Raw genomic sequence first — 18,628 nt, forward strand, 5'->3', positions numbered from 1 at the left:
TTTAAAAGAGGAATATGAATACAGAAAAGAATCTCATGTTAGTTGATGGGATCCCTGTCCTCATCAAAGGCAACATCAAACTTCCCCAGTTTGTACCAGCTAGTGTGCAGCGCTTTTTCCATGATTAAGATCTAATCTGAAGTTCATCCCAGGGAAGTGCTTAAAAGCTTATATAGTATATTATTACAATTACTCAAATTGAGTATATCCATTGCTTACACTTCTTGCCCATTACCTATCAGAAATTTATGTGAGGCAGAACCAGCTCATACATCACCCGCCTTGATACAGATGGCTGGCCTTGAAGTTAGCAGAATACCTCTAAAGGAAGAGATAACACTCTTGAACTAAGCTACATCAGAAGATGAAAAAACAGCTAACTAAAAGAAGCACTGGTGGAGACAATGGAAGGGGTACAGGATAGAGGATAGAGGTACAGGATAGATATCTACGGCTTTACCAAGCCATGCTCTGCACAAGAATACATAAAGGAAGCCATTTTATACAGGAAATCACAGAGGAAAATGAGACACACTATCTCCAACTCCTCACCATTAGAATAGTCTTCTTCAACCAGGGACAAATCAAGGTGCATAATATGATGGCTGTGTGCATGTTTGTACGTGCGTGTGAAAGAGGGACTAATCAGGATGGGTGCATTTGTGTTGCCTCTGTGTGTGTGTGCCTGCTCTCTTTTCATGCCTGCGTATTTGTGTGTATATGTGTGGCCAGATGGAATAGAACAGTTAACAGGTAGACAAGGATACAGAACCTCTGATTTGTTATAGAAAAGCTAAGAAATCTTTATGGAACAACTCCAGTAACTCCCTGTACAGATATGTGTACTGCTCATTGTTCAGTTTCTTCTGCCTCTTTCTCCTACCCTTTGAATATAAAGGCTAAAAGTGACTCTCCTTTGGCAAGAGGGACGTTTTTCTATCTGTTCCATGTTTTGCTAATGGCTAGATCTGGTATCAGGCTGTTTGCTTTTGACCATGTGAGAACTAATTTTCACCACATATGTGCCCTGGGAAGCACAAGGTGGGCTGCATATGCTCTACTGTGGGTCACCTGAGCAGAAGGGTAAAGAGGGTGGCTTAGAATGGAGGAGTCCTCATCATTCCAAGCTTCTATGACCTGGCTTTGCTGTAGGGATGCAGGGGGAGGGATTTTTTTCTGGATTTTTTTTTTTTTCCTGTAGTCCCCAGCCAGATCCTACCCATTTTCAAACTCAATCTTTCATTTCCTGGCTTCTTCTGCCACACCAAATTAAGACCCATTCTAGCAGGGTCATGAGTGACTTTACATAATTTATTTTCAACATTCTATTGAGTTGGCAATAAAAAGGCAGCAGAGCAGATTTTGCTAATTGCCATCCTATAACATCATGAACATATTAATTGAATTACAGTATATGTTAGGCTATGTTAGAAACTTCAGTACCAGCTGGAGCAGAAGAACATTCTGACCAGCTTTATAGCAGAATATTCTATGGACCAAGCATTATTTTACAACATATGTTTGAAAAATACTCTAGCAAATTTGTCATTTTTAAGGGGAACTTTGCTTTCATTTTGAAAGAAATACTGTGTTATCAGCTTAAGTTCTCTAGCACATATAAACTTTTGTTCTGTTATTTATAAGCTATATAAGCTTCCAAGTGAGATGCAAGCACAGGGAAATTCTTACATTTTATATCCAGATCCAGAAAGAGGTTAATTTATTAATCCCTTCCCCTGTTGCCTTTCAGTCTCTGCATAAACTCCTTAGTCAGATCCTTGGAAGCTCTGGACTTTCACACTCCTGAAATAGGTGGTAAAAGTTCATTAATTCAAGTTTACACATACCATGCTGGGATTCTTATCATAAACACCCATCAGTCTTAGGATAGCACTGAGGATCCTTGCTTAGCATTATACTGATAATTATCTTTTGATTAATTATCAGAACATTAAAGTTATAGTGCTTTCCAAAGGCCCTAAGGTGAATAAATGGAACATTCAGGGCAACACTATTGAGCAAGTTACAGTAAATGCTTTAAATACCTATGGATAGTATTTAATGCCTCAGGCAGTGAAGACAACACAGCTGCAGTTACCTTAGGTAAAGGTAAAGGTTTCCCTTGACATTAAGTCCAGTCGTGTCCGACTCTAGGGGGCAGTGCTCATCTCCGTTTGAAAGCCGAAGAGCCGGCGTTTGTCCGTAGACACTTCCGTGGTCATGTGGCCAGCAGGACTACACGGAACACCATTACCTGCCTGCCGAAGCGGTACCTATTAATCTACTCACATTTGCATGTTTTCAAACTGCTAGGTTGGCAGGAGCTGGGACTAGCAACAGCAGCTCACCCCGTCACGCGGATTCGAACCGCCGACCTTCCGATCGGCAAGCTCAGCAGCTCAGCGGTTTAACCCGCAGTGCCACCACGTCCCTTGCAGTTACCTTAAGATTCTTCAATTTAAAAAGAGGCTGTTTTACTGGATGTCTGATGCCATAAAACAATTAGAAGCTAAGCCATTGATCAACTCTTATATGGAGCCCAGTTAAGTCTACATTCCAATTATAATTCTCTGGAAAGAGTTCAGTCCAAATTTCTGAGGGCACTACTTTAAATCCACAATCATGTTCTAAATTATATCCTGCAGCTGGAGGCTGCTCTACCTGGGATCCTACATCAGTTTCACCACTCCATTGCATTTGATGAAATGAACTGTAGCCTTTTACAATGTTTTTAGTCCGAAAATGTGCTACTACAGTAGATCCCTTTTGATTATTGGCTATCATAGACTAACACAAATTTCTTCCCACATTATGCTTTAATAGTAATCTTGAATCTTTCCTTAAAATACAACATTTGTCCAATCAGCTTGAATCCTCTAATAATCTATGATAAATTGCACTTAGCTTCGAAGTATATAAAAGGTGAACTTAACAGTCTTTCTCCAGAGTTTTTGCTCTCTGTGGACTACGACCAAATTAGAGTGTTCTTAAACAGCAAGAAGAGAGCCAGTTTGGTATAGTCCTGCCGTAGGCACAAAGCCAGCTGCGTGACCTTGGGCCACTCATTCTCTCTTAGCCGTAGGAAGAAGGCAATGGCTAACCACTTCCAAAATCTTGCCAAGGAAACTGTAGGGACTCATCCAGGCAGTCTCTGAGAATTGGACACAATTGAATGGATTAAACACACATGCACACGCACACACGCAGCAAGATGCAGTAAGAGGAGGAGGTACAGTAGCTGTAGTATAAAAGAAGGAAAGAAAAAGTAGAAAATAAAAGTGGAGATAGAAAGGAGAACTAGCAGGCAGGTAATGGTAGGGGAGAAGTCCTGTACTGTAGAGGTATTATACAAATGTTAAATTTACCAACTTCAGCAAAGGATCGTTACCTTGTCGTGGTGCTGGAGCTTGAGCACCTCAATGATGCCATGAGCTAAACCGTGAAGGGCCACCCAAGACGGGAAGGTCATGACAGAGAGGTCAGACTAAATGCGATCCCTGGGGAAGGTAATGGCAACCCACCCCAGTATTCTTGCCATGGAAACTAAATGGATCAGTACAACCAAAGATATGTCGGTATACCATCGGAAGATGAGACCCCCAGGTCGGAAGATGGTCAAAATGCTACTGGGGAGGAACAGAGGATGAGTTCAACTAGCCCCAGACATGATGACGCAGCTAGCTCAAAGCCGAAAGGACGGCTAGCAGCCGACGGTGCTGGTGGGGAACGGCGAATCCGATGTTCTAACGATCAACACACCATTGGAACCTGGAATGTAAGATCTATGAGCCAGGGCAAATTGGATGCGGTTATTGGTGAGATGTCAAGATTAAAGATAGACATTTTGGGTGTCAGTGAACTGAAATGGACTGGAATGGGCCACTTCACATCAAATGACGACCAGATCTACTACTGTGGACAAGAGGACCACAGAAGAAAAGGAGCCTTATGATGAAGGTGAAAGAAGAAAGTGCAAAAGCTGGCTTGCAGCTAAACCTCAAAAAACCCAAGATTATGGCAACCAGCTTGATTGATAACTGGCAAATAGAGGGAGAAAATGTAGAAGCAGTGAAAGACTTTGTATTCCTAGGTGCAAAGATTACTGCAGATGCTGACTGCAGTCAGGAAATCAGAAGACGCTTAATCCTTGGGAGAAGAGCAATGACAAATCTCGATAAAATAGTTAAGAGCAGAGACATCACACTGACAACAAAGGCCCGCATAGTTAAAGCAATGGTGTTCCCCGTAGTAACATATGGCTGCGAGAGCTGGACCATAAGGAAGGCTGAGCGAAGGAAGATTGATGCTTTTGAACTGTGGTGTTGGAGGAAAATTCTGAGAGTGCCTTGGACTGCAAGAAGATCAAACTAGTCCATCCTCCAGGAAATAAAGCCAGACTGCTCACTTGAGGGAATATTAAAGGCAAAACTGAAATACTTTGGCCTCATAATGAGAAGACAGGACACCCTGGAGAAGATGCTGATGCTAGAGAGAGTGGAAGGCAAAAGGAAGAGGGGCCGACCAAAGACAAGATGGATGGATGATATTCTAGAGGTGACGGACTTGTCCCTGGGGGAGCGACCGACAGGAAGCTCTGGCGTGGGCTGGTCCATGAAGTCACGAAGAGTCGGAAGCGACTAAACGAATAAACAACAAAAAATTACCAAACAGATCGCCCCTCTCACGGTACAACTGATTTTCAAAGGCATTTAAAAATTTAACTGTAATATTTGCAGCTACTTGCATCTCCCCTTAATCCTTTGTTTTCAATGGGTTCTTCTAGTCTTATGGGGAATGTAAAATGACTCCTATTTGCAGGTAATTATTTGAGGAAAAAGTCATCTTCCTACTAGGTAAATATTGTGATTATCATAATATATTGGAATTATGTTTTGAAACTTTTAAACCATTATAGTTATAAAATATTTTATTTAAAACAGCTGAATGAAATGAGTATGACTGTGCACAGGTATGATTATTGCAAGGAGTTAAACTGTGATCCAAGCTTGCAAATATTTTAATTTGTGTTTCAATGGGCCAAAGTATGTATCAGTAAGTCAAGATCAGCTGCTAATAATCATAATCAGCTCCCAAGGGTCTATGGATTTCACTGAATAGAAAGATGTAATAAATCAAAGCTGCCTTATTTTGGTTACATTTATGATTGTATAGCATCTCTTTTGCAAACATAACTACAAAAAGTAGAATTTTGCCATTGGCATGGTAAGAACAAAATAAATCCTCCAACAATGGGTAATTGCTTAATTACAGTATGTATGTCTGTGTAACCACATTACTGAAATTTATGTTGACTAAAACTGGTGAGTAATCAACACTGGAAATTTAACATTTACAAAAATTAGGAATTACATGATGCAAATTAGCAGAGTTGTGATAGATTGAACACATGTTGCATATATGGAATTAACTGTAATCTTTAATCCTACAGTATAGATTCTGAAAGAACTATGGTTTTGCTTTGCTTTATTGTTTCCAATGTTTCTCTACAAGTTTACCACTTTTCATTATTTACTAAGACAAATGATGGCATTTTTGTAGAAGTATTAATTTCTGCCTATCAGTTTATTTCATGGTATTAAAGTTGAAAATTAGTTAGTTAACTGTTAGTGAACTCTAAGATTGATTTGGTTGCATAAGCCAAAATAACTACTAAATGTTAATTGCAACAGGAAGAAGTTTATCATTCTGCCCCTTACAGATACTTCATTCTAAGCAACTGTGTCAATAAAAGGTATTTCTGATAGTGCTTTTACTACATTGTCATGGAAAAATGAATGTAACAATACAGTTATTATTGAACCATAATCTTCTGAATCTGTGATCCTTTACTATGCTATCAGTCCGCTAAGAGCTATAACATTTGGGAGTCCAGAGTCCCCATCACAAGGTCAATTCAATATGTGAATGATCCTTCAGCCAATATTGCCGATTAAATTTCAGGATGACCAAGGACATGTACCAAAAATTTTGGATTCCACCTTCAAGTACCCCTGCATTCATATTTTACAGAAAATTCTGTTATCACTAAAACACACACACACACTCAAATACATCTTTGATTAATTTATACCACTTATAATCTGAAGAGGGAACATATATTAACAGTTGAAAAGAAGTATTACAAATAATATTACACATTGTCTTTGTGATCACCCTAAAGTAGCACAGAACAAGATCTGATGCTAAGTGAAGGTTTGATCTGAAGTCTCCAGCCCTTCCTTTTTTTTATTTATTTTCTATCCCACCTTTATTATTTTTATAAATAAGGCAGGGAACATACCTAATACTCCTTCCTCCTCCTATTTTCTCCACAACAACAACCCTGTGAGGTTAGTTGGGCTGAGAGAGAGTGACTGGCCCAAGGTCACCCAGCCGACTTTCATCCCAATAACTGTTTTACTGAGGATTGGAGAACTAAAATATTATGAAATAAGATACCAATTTTCAGTTCCGTTAATGACTAATGTTCTGAAAAAAAAAAATTGGAAAATCCATTTTCTGACAGTCTGCCCCCATTTTCTTACTGTCTGGCACATTCCTCTGCCCCCTTCTCTCTATTTCCTTGTCACACCACAGACTGGGTTTCATTGCTCTTGCCAGAGAACTTTTTGATTTTGAGATCTGATTACTCTGAGAGACCCTTTGAAATTAGGTCAAAGGCTGGGGAAAAAAAAAACTATGTGGAGGTCAACATGCAGAAGTATGCATGAAAGTTGCCACTTCTGCTTTACAGGCTACTGTAAGTAACAAGTTTGTTTATAATGGTGCATCAAAATTTCTCAAAGCACATGCATATCTAAATATGAAGAGCCATGGGCTGAGGCCAGAGGTATGTTAAGATTGTAAAATGTATGCATAGGTTTACTCAAATATATGCATTATTTTCTAAGAATGTATATTTCTGATAAGCAAGAATCTCGAAGAGGCTTAAGAGTATGAAAAAAACCCTCATTTTAAATTTATTGTGTAGTATGACTGAATAATTAGAACAAAATTCTCTTGTCATTAAAAAATTGTGCTTTTAAAAATCAAACACAATCTCACATCACCAAAGAGAAAAATGGGAAATTGTTAGTTAATGCATTTGACTCACATTTTACACATACACGTGATTCTATGTGACACAACCTTTTTCACTAATAATTTTTCAAGCATCAATGAAGTGTCTCCGTTATGTTACTAAAATTCTAATTTTTATCAGCTGATCAAGAGAAAGTTTGATGTCTGCTTTACTAGAGTTAAAATACAGTAGTATCTACTACATAGACTTCTAATTCTGATTATAGATGGGAAGTAACAATGGTTAATGTTAATAATCCATTTCAAATTCTCCGACTTCTGAATTGCCCCTGGCTGATATATTATGCACTTACTTGAAAATGCACTGTTAAGCTTAATGCTTCGAAGTGACATGTATTGTAAGACATCAAACTCACATACACATTTTAACAAATTCTGCCATGCTTTAGGTACTTAGTCTTTGTAATGTCTTTTTTTTTCCTTCACTAACAAGTTACAGAATTTGTCCCACACATTCTGTCACATATACTATCCCTGCTTGTAATCGTTTGGCATCTTTCCCATTGGTTGATGCTGTTGTGCAAGGTGGCACTGTACTGTCAAATATGGATCTTCTATAACCCACATTGCTTGGATTATTTCTCTGTTTTTGCATCCTGGCTAAAAAGGATGCACTTCTGGTTATCCGTTGACTGTTTTTTACTCTACAGAGAGCCAAACCAGGAAACTATCTTCAGTATAGATCGTTAGGACAACAGTTCTTGCTTTATGTTTTTTTTGGGGGCTAGCAATATGCTGGGTAACAAAATGCATTCTCATTTGTGAGTGAAAGAATATTTTGAGGATGCTAATTGGCAAATAATACATCTTTTTTCCTTAAATACTTAACAGCTGTTCCAGAAATCCACCAATGACTGATCAAGGCTAGGTTGGTCACATGAATGTACCTCTTCAAAAGGTGGGAGAGCAGACTTCAGTTTGGACACTTTGGTTCTTAATGGATTAAGCAGGAAAAAACCTGAAGTGTTATTAAAATATGGGTAGGGAATAGAACAAAGACAGCATCAAGTGACCAAGAATTTACTAGGTATTCTGGTGCCAATATAAAGACTAGATGAGTAAAGGGCTCAGAGATGACATGCTCTTTCTTTCTTAGCTTTAAACTGGCAATGTGACGATTTCTAACCTGAACACTTTCCTCTTCTTTCTCCAATGTGATTTCACTTCTTTCATAATGCTACTGCCCTGTGGAATAGAATAGATCATGCTAATTTCCTCTCATGTGGAGCTAAAAACTCCAACAAAAGGACATTTTATATTGAGAAAGGGATATAAATCCTCTTCCACTACATCTCCCAATATCTTATAGAATCATAGACTTGGAAGACATCGTAGAAACTATCTAGTTAAGCCAGTTTTATAACCTTGTGTCTCTTGTCATGTGGGTTCAACTTCCACAATTCCCAGCAAGGATGGTTTTCCTTTTAAATACAGTCTGCTGCTAATCCTTACAGAATGTCATTCTAATTTCCAGTGCAGGGAGAAGCTTCTAATTTCCAGTGAAGGGAAAACCTCCCAAGGCAATTTGTTTTACGGATGAAAACAGCTCTTTATGCTAAGAGGGGTTTTTCCTAATGTTCACTTCATTTATTCTAGTCCTGCCTTCTGGGCCAACAAAGAAAAATCTTATTGTTTTCCAGATGCTATTTAAGAACTATCAATCTCCTTCAGGCTAAACGCACCTAGTTATTTCAACATTTCTTCATAGGTTGCAAGCTGCTCACAAGTATAGTTGTCCTGCTTCAAATACTGCAAGTTCTTCTATGCTTAGAAATGGATGTAATACACTAAATGATGTAAAGTGGAGCAGAACAATGTTGATTCTATCTGTGCTTTAGCTTATTGCTTTAGCTTATATTTTGTAAGTGTTCTATTATTTAGCTTACATTTAATAACAGTTGTATAGTATGATTAGCTCATCCCCTCATCCCCATGCCATGCTTACAGCTATTCATTTTTTGGATCTATGTGATGGGATTTTATTTATTTATTACATTCATACACCACCCGTCTCACTATAAAATTGACTGCTGCTTTATGCCTGCTGAATTTCATCCTGTTGGCTTTAGCCCAGTATTCCATTCTGTTAAGATAATTTTGATCTTTATTCTTTATTCCAGCGTGTCAGATTTGGGTTTAACTGCTTAAAACTGAGTTGTGGCTTAAGAACAGGGATTTCTGGGTCCAGAGCCTAACACAATACTGGCCTAGACATCAGTAGCATCAATTCATCTCACAAACATACACTGGCACAAGATAAATGAACAATGCAGTTATTTTTTTTCCCATCAGACTTTTGCAAATTACACATAGAAAAATGGTATACAGATAGCTAAACAAAGAAATAAGGCTGCCATGTTAGGAAAAACACATTTATGTGTGTTGGTGGTATGTGCACACACAGATGTTGCCTTGATTTAATAAATGTATAATGGTGTTTTTATGCCTTGATCAGATCCTATTTCAAGCTGTTTCTACACTATTTTCTGAATCCTCTGTTTCTATAAACCTCATCTAATTTAAAATTATTTTTCCACATATCTGCAAAAGACAAATGTAGTCTATATCTGAAACAGTTTAAACATACTGTATGTTTATTTAGCATTAACTTCATTTGAAAAAAGGTGTAGAAAAAGAAGCAATTAGCTACTTGGTGATGGACTGTAATAGGCAAGACCACTGGTGGTCTATATCTCGTCAGAAGATTATGAGATATAAAACATACAATTAAAACAATAAATTACTGAGTTTATTTCCATTTATGTAAATGCAAATTGTATTTGTGCTGGATAGAGTTAATCCTCTTGACAGGGATACCACACATAGTGTTTCTTAAAAAGTTAATGAATGTTTTATTATTCCGTAGGTTTAGTTTGAGGTAGTAACTCATAAGATCGTACAAAATATATTCAACTACACACATAAAGTAATGGTTCTATTAGTTTGAAAGCACACTTTGTTTTGTCTATTAGACTTCTCATAAAAGCAGTGATTTGTTTGGGAACATAATACAAACAGTACAGATTTTATAGGTAATTGTTATTGAGGTGGGAAAAGTCAAACATATTGATATGAAGGAAAAAAAATATGACATAATTATTTCCTAGCATTTTCCCCTTTTATATGTGCATGTGAGTGCACATGTGTGACTTTAATAACTGAACCTATGGATATTAATTTGAGTGTGGGAGCCAGCGTATATATCTCTAACAACTCTATAAAATTACCAAAGTTTCTGCCTTACTTGTACAGATGATTTAGCTCAACAGCTTTCCTGTATTACGGGTGAAAATATTATAGAGCAGAAAAAATATCTATTAACAGTTATGTCTGTAAATTGTTTTCAGATTTTTTCCCCCTAAGCTGTACTGAGTTAGGCAATTACCAAGCAATTGGAATCAAGTCTGAAACAGTCCGATTGTATGGCTGCCTATATTTTCTTATTTTCTTTTTCCTGGCAATACCCTGCATTTATAACAGCTACCTGATATGCAGAATTTCAATAATGAAGTTCACAAAGATGAAATCCTGCTGAGAGAACTCTGCCAATCAGTAATGAGCTCTTTAGCTATCTATGAAAATGCAACTTGTCAAATACAGTAAATGTAGCTAATATCAACTATTTGCTGCATCACTTCAGACAACTCTGTTCTATTGAATTCCAATAGTGAGTAACACAGGTTTATTTGATGACTTCTAAAACTAGAGCTTATCTGGGAAGTTCATCTGACATTCAAATATGAACACACTGCACTATCCACACTGCACCAGTTGATTTTCTTTTTGAATACATATGAAGATATTTCAATTGGCTTTCTTGTGACATAAGACTGTTCAAACCCATTACCTGATCCCAGATCTACTTGTAGATGAATAAGCCAATGCAGCCTGAATAGGGAGGTATTTTTGCATGTCATCCAATGCAAGGGATGGAAAGTGGAGGCTAACATTCTCTCCCCAAGATCCCAGGTCCTTTGAAAAATTCTTATGCTGTTTAAAATGAAGCCTATTTTAAAAGCTCATTATCATGTGTATAATAAAACACAAAAACAAAAATAAGAAAGCATATCTATAAATAAAGCTACTTAAAAATGTGTCCATTATAGGGACAAATTTCTTGTGTCCATTACAGGGGCACATTATTTTGTTTTTAAAAAATTCACTGGAATCCTTAGTTTTCATGCTACCAGAAAGATCCTTAATTATAGTTTTCTAACTACGTCTTCTCAATTCCATTCTTCATTTCTGTTCAGCGGCTATTTCCATTCCATGCCCTGTGCCATGCTATTGCCTATACCTAGAATCAGGCTACTAGTTAGAGATATTGGGTTCAATATGGGAGCTAAATCTAAATAGTAGGCCCATTAAGTTCATGATGAAAATAGCATGTCTGTGGTAACCATACCATACAGCAGCAGCCTGATTACCACATCCTGATTACTTCTCTTGCCAAGCAGACTGACTGACTTAGTCATTTATTTGCTTACTATGGGTTATGTGTCACTCTAATCCATGGAAACTCATTTACACCATGGATTTTACCATTTTGTAAATGATTATATTAACTTTAATAAAAATCCTTCATGAATTTATAAAATCCCACCTGAAAACTTCCAACTTGGTAGTGACAACTACATCCTGTGGTAGCAAATTCCATAAGCAACATGAAATATTTGTTTTTAATTTTGTATATCCTGCCACTGCATATATACATTTAATATAACCTAACATCATTAATGGGTCTTAGAACGAATAAGCAAAATGTTTCTCCTATCCACTATATCTAAGCTATACAATAATTGAAAATTCGACTGTATCATTTGTTCCCTCACCATTTTTGTAAGTTTAGAAACTTCATACACTATAATCTTTTCTTCACCGAGAAGTTAACTTTCTCCAGGATCATGATTAGGAGTCAAAAACTCTGCCATGAAGACCAGTCACACTCATAATGTATGTTCTCCTGCCAACTAATCCATTTTTATTACAAATTTAATCAAAATATTAAGATATTTTAATTCAGTAATTATAATAAAACAATACATAATATTGAATAGAATATATAAGATCTTATATGCCAACATTTCTTTATTTTGACACATGTTATGACATTTCTCATATTTTCATGTGAGATTTTGGTGAAGGTTAAGGCTATCATCATATTGGCAGCCTCTTCTGGCATACTAGTCTTCTCTTCTTAGTTACTCTTTTCAGCACATTTTCCAGATTATAAATTGTTGTTTTTAAGGTGTGATGGCCAACATTATATACAATATTCCAAGTATGGTCACATAATAGATTTATATTATATATTAACACAATTTGTATACTTAATTCTTTTTCTAACTATCTCAAACATTCATTTTTCTCAGCCTCTGCACACTGTTGATGACCATTCTCCCAATTTGGAAATCTCTGTTTTTGGACTCTTTGTGTTGACATTAGTAAATGTGATCATCTCATTTTTCACACTTAATAATTTAGAAAGTATTTAAGAATCATTCATCCCATTAGAATTTCTTGCATAATAACTGACATCCTTCCATTACAAGAATGGACCATTTACGAGGCAATACTTAAAAAGTGACTAATTTCTAATATATAGTAATTTCTAATATATACTAATCATTCTGAAATATAGGAAACTATATTAAAACTTGTATTTGCATAGTATCCATATATTTCAAAGGGAATTATAAAGGAGAACTTTCAGGTGTACGGAACATGCCCAGGAGATACAGTACTGCAAAAGGTACTTTAGCTTTTTGTTTTTTACTTCTAGATAAACAACAACCAAGCACCCCAATAAATTATTCCATGTAGACAGTTATTATGGCAAACTATTATTACCAATAGGAAGCTAGAGACATTAATCTTTAGTCCCAGTTCTGTGTGTGTGTGTCAAAATGTCAAGGTGGCAATTGAGACTGCTTGATTAAAGCCCCACCCTTTTGTACTTATTAATATTGCATGCATGTACAGAGGAGTGTGGCTTCTATCATGCAGTTTTAATTGCCATCTTGACTTTTTTGACGCCCTCCCTTGCCAATACCATTGTCTACTCCTACTTTCTTAAAAAGAAAGCAGTGGATGATATTCTTTTTCTGTGTATTATGTGTAGAGAAATAAAAGAGGATGAGGTAAGTGTAATATGATTATAAATTTCCGATGGTAAGTGCTGAAGGGAAAGTCTTTAAATGGTGTAGATATAAAGCACTATTCCCATATTAAACTTATTAAAATATTTGTTGTTGTTGTTGTTTATTCGTTTAGTCGCTTCCGACTCTTCGTGACTTCATGGACCAGCCCACGCCAGAGCTTCCTGTCGGTCGTCAACACCCCCAGCTCCCGCAGGGACGGGTCCGTCACCTCTAGAATACCATCCATCCATCTTGCCCTTGGTCGGCCCCTCTTCCTTTTGCCTTCCACTCTCCCTAGCATCAGCATCTTCCCCAGGGTGTCCTGTCTTCTCATTATGTGGCCAAGGTATTTCAGTTTTGCCTTTAATATCGTTCCCTCAAGTGAGCAGTCTGGCTTTATTTCCTGGAGGATGGACTGGTTTGATCTTCTTGCAGTCCAAGGCACTCTCAGAATTTTCCTCCAACACCACAGTTCAAAAGCATCTATCTTCCTTCTCTCAGCCTTCCTTATGGTCCAGCTCTCGCAGCCATATGTTACTACAGGGAACACCATTGCTTTAACTATGCGAACTTTTGTTGTCAGTGTGATGTCTCTGCTCTTAACTATTTTATCGAGATTTGTCATTGCTCTTCTCCCAAGGATTAAGCGTCTTCTGATTTCCTGACTGCAGTCAGCATCTGCAGTAATCTTCGCACTTAGAAATACAAAGTCTTTCACTGCTTCTACATTTTCTCCCTCTATTTGCCAGTTATCAATCAAGCTGGCTGCCATAATCTTGGTTTTTTTGAGGTTTAGCTGCAAGCCAGCTTTTGCGCTTTCTTCTTTCACCTTCATCATAAGGCTCCTCAGTTCCTCTTCGCTTTCAGCCATCAAAGTGGTATCATCTGCATATCTGAGATTGTTAATGTTTCTTCCAGAGATCTTAACTCCAGCCTTGGATTCTTCAAGCCCAACATGTCGCATGATGTGTTCTGCATACAAGTTGAATAGGTAGGGTGAGAGGATACAGCCCTGCCGTACTCCTTTCCCAATCATAAACCAGTGCATTGTTCCGTGGTCTGTTCTTACTGTTGCTACTTGGTTGTTATACAGATTCTTCAGGAGGCATACAAGATGACTTGGTATCCCCATACCGCTAAGAACTTGCCACAATTTGTTATGGTCCACACAGTCAAAGGCTTTAGAATAGTCAATAAAACAGAAATAGATGTTTTTCTGAAACTCCCTGGCCTTCTCCTATCCAGCGGATATTGGCAATTTGGTCCCTAGTTCCTCTGCCTTTTCTAAACCCAGCTTGTGCATCTGGCAATTCTCACTCCATGAATTGCCGAAGTCTACCTTGCAGGATCTTGAGCATTACCTTACTGGCATGTGAAATGAGTGCCACTGTTCAATAGTTTGGACATTCTTTAGTGTTTCCCTTTTTTGGTATGGGGATTTAAGTTGATTTTTTCCAATCTGATGGCCATTCTTAAGTTTTCCAAATTTGCTGGCATATAGCATGCATTACCTTGACAGCATCATCTTGTAAGATTTTGAACAGTTCAGCTGGGATGCCATCATCTCCTGCTGCCTTCTTATTAGCAATGCTTCTTAAGGCCCACTCAACCTCACTCTTCAGGATGTCTGGCTCTAGCTCACTGACCACACCGTCAAAGCTATCCCCGATATTGTTATCCTTCCTATACAGGTCTTCTGTATATTCTTGCCACCTTTTCTTGATCTCTTCTTCTTCTGTTAGGTCCTTGCCATCTTTGTTTTTGATCATGCCCATTTTTGCCTGGAATTTACCTCCAATGTTTCTAATTTTCTGGAAGAGATCTCTTGTCCTTCCTATTCTATTGTCTTCTTCCACTATTGTACTGATCCATTTAGTTTTCACAGCAAGAATACTGGGGTGGGTTGCCATTACCTTCCCCAGGGATTGCATTTAGTCTGACCTCTCTGTCATGACCTTCCTGTCTTGGGTGGCCCTTCACGGTTTAGCTCATGGCATCATTGAGGTGCTCAAGCTCCAGCACCACGACAAGGTAACGATCCTTTGCTGAAGATTAAATTATTTAGGTTTTTTTTTAATTCCTTGTGCAAATCAGCCAACTATTTACAATGTTGTATTAAAAAAAGATACTATATTAATGCTTTGCGCACTGATTATGTGTCTCTAAAATTACTCATAGCAAAAACACATTTTTCATGGACTACTTTTACTATAGAGAAACCTACAGCTTTTGGGGGTTTTTTTGCATTTATAATGCCCATTATAAACAAGCAGGTGTCCATGAGAATGGTTTCTCTAATGGTTATGAGTATCATGCATTGAAGAGCAGCTGTGAGGCTTTTAGATAACGTTAGATTGCTATGTAACCTAAAATGACCCCACAGAACCTGCATGAATGGTATGGAACAGCATGCAAGTAAAATCTGCAGATTTCTTTATTCTACAAATCAAAATTATTTATTACATATAAATGTGATCTACCCTCTCTCCTTTTTTATGTTAAGTCAAATAATATGATTATTTCAATTGGAGAAGTAAAAATGCAACACAAAAATGCATTTTCTAAGGAATCTAGATAATTTGATTCAGTACCTTAAGAATGTATTTCATTCACTTTTAATACTGAAAGTTTCTGTCTAGGAGTTATAATGATTGGAATTCTTTGAGAACAGAAAACTGTTCTCAATGGCAGATTTCAAAAGTGGGGAAGTCTTGCTGAGCCCCAATGATCAGTATAGATAGGGACATTGAGCTGCAGATAGAATGAGAGAGAAATTCTGTATGTTCTGTGATGTATCTTTATTTTCTCTTACTAGGAAGGCATGAAAGAGAATTACATAAATAAGTCTGCAGGATGTGTGTTTCATTGTTTTGATTTTTCAATTAACCTAAATATATCTCTCATAAGGTTAAACCTAGCTATATTCATAAAGAAAATACTGTAATGGTTCCTTCATTCTTTAAAGGATTTTTCAAAAGTAGCAAATTTGGGTCAAATAAGAGTAATAGGGCATGTGAAGAAGCCATAACAGGAAATAATTATAATAACTCTGAAAGAATTATTTATACTTAGTTATTCTGACTCTGTTCTATATCTTTATCATGTGTCTGCTTCCCATGCATTCAGTTATTATAACCTCAAGCTCTTAGTTGCTTGCCATATGCACAGACACAATATTAGAACTGACAACTTGAAATTAATTCCATAAATTGATCAGATAGTCCCTTGTATTAATATAGTGACATAATAAAATAATGACATGCTTACTATCAGCATGTGCAAGTAAATATTCAAAACTTTTTAGTTTGACTTACCTGGTAGTAAAAAATACTCCAGGGAGGGTAAAGTGTGGGGGGAGAGGAAGAAAATCTGAGAATGGAAATTACATGTTCCATATATCACTTGATGTATTAATAGTATACTGAATCTTGGGCCAAAGTTCTTCGGAATGTCTCCAAATGATAATTTGTTATTTTCTATTATGATTTATTTCAGTCACAGGCCAGAACATAAACATGACACATACATATACATATACAAATAGTTCATAAGCTTATCATGCATTTTTTTTAAAAAAGTATTTCAAAATTAAAATGATTGAAATTTAAATCTTAGGGTCAGTCTTATAATTTATTTATTTATTTATATCAAATAAATATATAGCCATCCATCTTGCAATTGTGACTCTTGGCAGTAAACAAAATAAATATCAACATAAACTTGACACAATACTGTAACAAAATAATGTTGCCCAAGGGCAATCAGCTCAAGCACATAATCACAGTAATGCCAAAAAAATCACAATTATGGGCTCACCCAACCCACAGACCCCATATCTGGGGGAGCATCGAGGTCTTCAGGAATTACAAAGTGCCAGCAGGGTGGGGGCCAAACAAGTCACAGTATGGTGTTCCAAAGGGCTGGCACTGCAACAGAGAAGGTCCACACTTCCTGGATCCTGTCAGTCAGCACTGCTTAATAGATGGGACCTAAAGAGCGCCCACCCTGCCAGATTTAGTGAGCAGGGCAAAAACAATTGGAGAAAGGCAATCCTGAAAATAACCTGGTTCGGTGCTGTGTTCTGCGAACTACCACACAAAATTTAGCTGCTCTTATACATGTATTAGCATCTCGGCCGGATAAGTAAGAAGAAAATGGTAGATTTAGGTCAGAGTCACCTAAATAAGAGATGAACAGAAATTAGAGATTGGTGATTATTTTGATAAAGAACATATCTTAAGAATACATTGTCTACTGATTCTGCTTGTTTCCTTTTTCTTCCATATTCCTCTGCAAAGTGAACCCTTCTATGTGTAAAACTTTTTTTAGATAGATAGATATAGATATATTTGGCTTGAGCAAGCAATTTATTCAAGACTATAACAGCTTGAAACCCAAGTCACAATTATTTGGTATTCCATAGCAAAAATGCTTGCTTTAATGCTCATATTTGTATGTTCAACCCCTAAAGCCAAGAGTGATCGTGGTGAAAATCCTCATGAACAGAGTTTAGCCTCTACTTGATGGCACCATGAAGACTGATAGGAATTACTACTAAAAAACTAAGCTGTGAAGGGCCAAGACTTAACTTTAGCCAAAAATTAAATGCGGCAGCCAAATCCTCATCTCAATCTTCAGTAATCTGGCTTTTAAAGTTAAAATAGTACTTCATATGCATTTGGGGAGGCTATCCATTCTGATTTTAGAATATCACTGAACAAAATATTTATGTATTCATTATTACAATTTATATTCCACTCTATTTTGAGATTTTTAGTGGTTTACAATGTTAATATAAGATTAAGAACAAAAATCAATGAATACAATTATAATCAATCAGCCCAAAGCACCACCATTGCCAGGAAGACACCCAAACTTTAATCGATAGATGCCAATTAAGTACCTAGTGAATTGTTTGGGGCAGTTTGGACTCTTCTGTGTTATCTGCAAGATCAAAGGAAACAATCATGGTTTCTCCTCGATTAGGAAAACGGATGTTCTTTCATATTTCACTCCTTTAACCCTGTACCATAGTCTTCTCATTCCACCTCTTTGGTCAGAAAGTGTATTTGAAAAGAATGTTCTTTTATTTTAGGTTTCCTTGACCTGGTATCCTTTAAATCTGATGGTCTTCACCTCCTGACTTTCAACTGTGAAATTCATAACCTTGAATTTAATACTAGTGGTTGAAATCCAACATATGTAAGACATCCACCAGGTGTGAGAATAATCTCAGCCTCAAATCAGCAGCCCTAGGGAGGTACTAACATAAGATGTGCCAAGATAATGTAATTGTTAATAATGTTGGCACTCATCCTATATTATACCAAAACTAAAAGCTCCATAGAGGACCTTGAATCCTACCAGCTACAGTTTCAGATCAAGAG

Source organism: Candoia aspera, chromosome 7 (assembly GCF_035149785.1).
Source record: "Candoia aspera isolate rCanAsp1 chromosome 7, rCanAsp1.hap2, whole genome shotgun sequence".
Taxonomy (NCBI): domain Eukaryota; kingdom Metazoa; phylum Chordata; class Lepidosauria; order Squamata; family Boidae; genus Candoia; species Candoia aspera.